Here is a 5,591-nt window from a genome sequence, read left to right as displayed (position 1 = left end):
TTAAAAGTATAGATTAAAAAATTGTTTAAAACATTGCTTTTCTTAAACAACAAGTAGAAATGTTTCCAGGAGTAATGGTGCTTTGGGTGTATGGTATGCGTGGGGCAGTAGTGGACAGTTAGCTAAGATTTGTCTGATAATGCATGAAGCCTCATCTGTGCAGGGGAGGGGGCATCATTACCATGGGTCGATTGATGGATAAAGTTAGTGCTCCTTCAGTGCCAGACACTAGCATAGGGGGGTGGTGTCGGGACCTCACATCAGATATTTTTGGGGTCATGAATCTCATGTTTGGGTTTCTGGTGGTACGGGTCCTTTGGTATAATGGATGAGTGGTGAAAACATGTGCAGTGAATTCAGTGGGGCGGTTTTCTGAGGAAGACCATGAAAGACACAGAAGGCCAGAAACATGGTGGACTGATCTGCGGAACACTTCTCTTGTGTACACGCTGTGACACAAAGGTGAAGCAGAGACACTAAGTTGAGAACATCGTTCCAGCGAGATGTAGGTCTGAGAATGCCAACGTTGCAGTCCAGAGGTTCCTCCAGCTGGGAGCTTTATCTGGGAAGTCAAAAACAATGTGCCAGATGAAAACTATGAACTATAAACTATGAACTTTCTGGGGACAGACACTCTGGAGGGGGCCCGGAGATGCTTCCCTGTGAGCCAAGCAACATTGTTCTCCATCTGTGAAGTCAGACTGATGAAGGATCTGTGTATGATTGATCTGCTCTCTATTTGCAGGGGGACTGGTGCTTTCTGGAGCTGGATGTGAGATTTGTGGATGGATTGATAGAACGAAGAATTGATGGGAGGTCCGGACACCTAAAAAAGGCAGGGGTATAGAAGTAGGACAAATTAATAGAGGTGCATTTAAATAGTTGTGTATGAAATAACGACTTCAGGGGGTGGTGATGTTTACCCTGTACAGATTGGGACAAGAATTTTTATAGTTCACTACGAATGACAGAGGAATGTAAATTTCAAAAAGCATTTTAGTTAACTGAAACAAATATAAACTAATAAAAATTCAGGTCCATTGTAAAAATTGCTAAAAACTGACTGAATTAAAAGGAAAGTGATTCATAACTAACTTAAAATACACTATAATGGAAAATCTAAAATTATTATAACTTTGATTGGGACACTGAATAATTTTATTAATGATAATATTTAGAGATAAGTGCATCGATATCATATTACCAAGATTAAAACAGGTAAAAGTTTAATTTTATGAACTTAGCTTAAAACTTAAATTGTCTGATGCTAAAAGCAGGGGCATTAGAGTATTTCTAGCACTTTGATTTTAAGTTTTAACATTCCTAATTTTTAGGTAATGCCATATGCACACAATGGGTTTAATGTGTGATCCGCTAATAAAGACTAAGCGAACATGATTGAAAAATGACAACTAATAATTTAGGTGTATTGATTCGTCCAACTTATAAATCTACATTGATAACAGTGTTTGAGTCGACAAGGATAAGACAACAGGTCAAAATAAAGTATGTGAGTATAAGTTATAAACAGAACTATAATAAAATAAGGTGAAAAAGTTATACTATGCAAAAAGTAAAACCCAAAAGCCTTTATAAATAAATAGGTCTTAATTTTAGCTTTGTACACGGTGAGGTTAGAAGAATATCTAATATGTAGGGTGGTGTGAGGCCATCAGATTTTTGGAAACAAATAACAGCCAAGATGGAAGACAGGGTTGATGGTAATTAATAAACGAGCAGCAGGTTTTCTACAAGCCAAGGGAGAGAGAGAGAGCGAACTGATTAATACTGATGTGTGAGGGAGACCATTTGGGTTTTAACTTAATATAGCTTTAAAAGATGTAAAATGCTATTTTTTTTTAGTTATGGTAGATTGGTAGATTAGTGATTTGTAGCCTAGTGAAAAATGTAGGACACAGTGTGATAGTTTCTTTGAAAAAAAATTCTAGTGGCAGAACATGGTTAATGAAGGATTTAATTTGTGGGGGAATATTGGATTACAGAACTCTAGCTGCACAACTCACTTAAGAGATTGAACTATATATGCGGATTTTAGAAATGATTTTACAGCGACTCGATAGCTGGTGGACGAACCTCGGGGTACACAGCCAAAGAGTRATTCAAACTTTACATGAGTTAAGTTGATTTGCTGAGGTAATAGYATTTACATTTTAAACTTAAACCTGGGGATAATGGGTTCTTCTCAGCAGTGAAGGAGTTAAACATAAATAGTGCACAGGGAAATGTTAATTTAAGGGCTTAATGACCGAGAAAATTGTGGACTCTCATCAAAAAGGGTGATGAAGAGATATATTTGAATATATAATGTAATAGCAAAGTTAAAATTTATTCTGGTTAATAAAAATAGAGTCAAAATAGCTTAATAAGACAAAATAAATTAAATGGGAGAGGGTCTGAGGTGAATGGTGTAACATAAGAAAACAATTAATAAAATAAAACAGTGATAGAACCACTTCCTACCAATTAAATTATCACAAATGATGAGGTTTTTCTAAACGTCTGCTAAGTATGCTGAAGAAATGTTGTAACTGATTAGTTGAGTGTTGGATTCGGTGTTGTGTTTTGTGATGTTTGATCCTTTCAGTCTGTAAGGTTGAAGCTGACAAAGAGTTGGTGTGTGTGTGTTACCATGTGTCCTTTCTCTTAGCCTAAACAAAACTGGTGGACGTTCTGACGTCTGACGTAAAAGGTAACACCTCCAAGGGTGTAACCAGGAAGAGATGTACATTATAAGCTGAATTCATTATTATAGAAAAAAGAAAGTTGTCAGGGTGTTAGAGTCTCTGCTTCTGAGCAGAGTTGCGCTGCTATGTTTGGGTTTTCCTGATATCAGCCAAGGTCTGACTGAGGCCTGTGTGCTGAGTGCTGTATGAACCTGATTGGAGTCAGAGGTCTGAAAATAAAGTTTTGAAGAAGAAATTTAGCTGAATCATGTTTATTTTTCAAAAGGTCGTAGCATGGTGTTGAATTCTGTTTCTGAACAGGGTGGTTTGGCTTTGTTTGGGTTTTTGTGAGGTGGTCCAGGGCCTTATTGAGGCTGGGGGTGTAATTAATTTTTGTGTGAATATGTTTTCTTTATGTGTGAGTATGTTTTATTTATTTAGCATATGGACCCTATAATGGTTAAATGGACGAATGAGCACTAATACCCCTATAATGAGATTGATATTTCGAACTAAATGATAGCTAGTAATTGGATTTGCTGCAGCATAAATTCATAAAATTTGTGATGAAAAAGACAATAGCGAAACGATTTAGAATATTTAACACACATTTTATCATGGTCTAAAGGGAGAATAATTAATTGGAATAGGAGTATTAGTGGTGTTGTAAATGTGGTCATAATAAATGATAACTTTTTGTTTTACAGGAACTAAGTGAGAAGTTGGCCAATCKGAGAATGTATAACTGTATGAGGGGGAAATGGTGACGTCCCCTCTCCCAGAATACACCTGGAAATTTGGAGGTTTTTAAGATATGTTGTAGGTATATAACAAATTTGTTATWTGCTAAAAAGATCGATTAATATGTCATACAGCAGGTAGAGAATATCAGTTTGATCCCAGTGAAAGAGAGGGTGATTCTGTTTCATCGTTGCTCTGTGAATAGTTAACTCAGAGAAAGTTTGTTACAGGTCATGACAAGCCTCGATGGGGTGAAACTGGTAGGACAAAGATAGTGGAGGAAAGTTGTACAATTGTATAATTTCGACTATATCTAAACAGAAAAAAATCCCACAGGTCTCAAGCTTGGAGTAATAAAATTTTGACTTACAGGTGGAAATTTACAAGGTTTCTCTGAGATGGTGAAAACTAAAATTTAATTTTCAGGACAATACAGCAGATGATGTTATCAATCTGATGTGACGAACTGTAGCGTGACTGTCTGCGCAAGCGTAACCATTCTCTTTCAGGATTTATGATTTATGTTCAGTTCAATAATTGTCGGATGTTTAGTTATAGTTTATAGTTGTTATTAAAAAACAGTTACACGTGTTAGGCCTGAAGGTGGCAGTAGGGAGATACATTGTGGTTAATTGAAATGATGATGTGTGGCTGTTGAATTATGTTATTGGTGTGATCATTATAGGATAATTAGATGGACGTTTGGGGGGTGTCACATTGAAGTGGTATATTCTTTGGCTAATTTCTACCAGTAAGGGGGTCTGTGGAGATGGTCTAGCAGTGTTTTCTCAGTGGTTGGTAAACATGGTGAGAATAGAATTATAAAACAGTTTAAGTCTATAAGGTAGGCTGCGTAGTGGTCTGATTACAATTAGGGTGGTTGGTGTTGTTTTTAGTTTAGGACCGTCTCCTAGACAACTAGCTGGAGCATCTTAGAGCAACATCCACCTTGTGGGATGYGGGATGAGACAAGGAGAAGATGCCTTCCCTGAGACCATCACACGAGCCATACGAGGAGGAAAAGGAGTGACAACGTGGAGTRAAAAGCCCCAAAGTCTATAGTTGACATGTTTGATATGGAATGCTAACACTGAAATAGTTACACTCACGTAGTCGGACATGAAGAGTTGTAGGTTAATGAATCGAGTATAAATGAATTTTTGTAAATTGTTGTTTGATTTTTCCTTTGTTTTCCATTATTGATTCTTTTTGAAGAAGGGACACACTAAGCAGGATATGTGTAGAAATGGTTTAACATTTTGGGCTATTTAATGTTCTTTGTATAGATAAAATAGTATAGGTAAAATATTAATATGCAGAGATGTTGTTATTAACTGGGTCAGTCTGAAATGGAAGAGAGGCGGAGATGGGACAGTGCTGAGGACTTGTCCCCAACGGCGGGCTACGTTCTGGAACCTCTGGCCCCGATTAGAATAAACACAGCTGACCTGGTTGGTATTTAACAATGTTACAATTTATGTTTTTATATTTTTTGATTGGGGTGGAATAAATGGACCACATTACTTTATATCAGGGGTAGGATGTTAGAAAATTTCCAAGTTGTGCTGTATCGCTTAGGGTAATTTGCATACACATTTGTGCCTTAATGCGAACATATAGCTTATTATAAATTTCTTATTTTAATTCACATGATTTGGTCATGTGAAAAGGGGGATTGAAGAAATTTATAGTTTTTACAAATTAGTACTGATGTTAAAAGCACAACACTATATTTTTAGGTTTTCCTTTTTATAAAGGTTAATCTACAATGTGTTGATTGATATAGATTAGTTACATGTCCAAAATATCTACAACAACACATACTTATCCGTTATGAGAACATGTAGGGGAGAATTGTGTATGAATGCCTGTGATTCAGCCGTAGGTCAGTAGGGGGCGAATGCGGGCATTGAAGACTGTATAAATGGATCAACTTCCTGGCTTTTTGGCAGTGTGTGGTTTCCTGTCAGATCCGAATGGCAATAAACCCCACTCCAGAATTCTGGTTTTGCATGGCTTTATCTCGTCTAACAATCATATTATTTAACATTGGTGGTTTTCTACTGACTTCAGTCTTTGAACATGAATATTTCTTACAGTGGTATTAATTTACATTTTCAGATCTTCCAAGGTGCCAATTATGGAACTCTCTGTGCATTGTTGCCC

This window comes from Austrofundulus limnaeus, unplaced genomic scaffold (genome assembly GCF_001266775.1).
Source record: "Austrofundulus limnaeus strain Quisiro unplaced genomic scaffold, Austrofundulus_limnaeus-1.0 Scaffold1576, whole genome shotgun sequence".
NCBI lineage: Eukaryota > Metazoa > Chordata > Actinopteri > Cyprinodontiformes > Rivulidae > Austrofundulus > Austrofundulus limnaeus.
Note: the sequence above shows the minus strand (reverse complement) of the source record.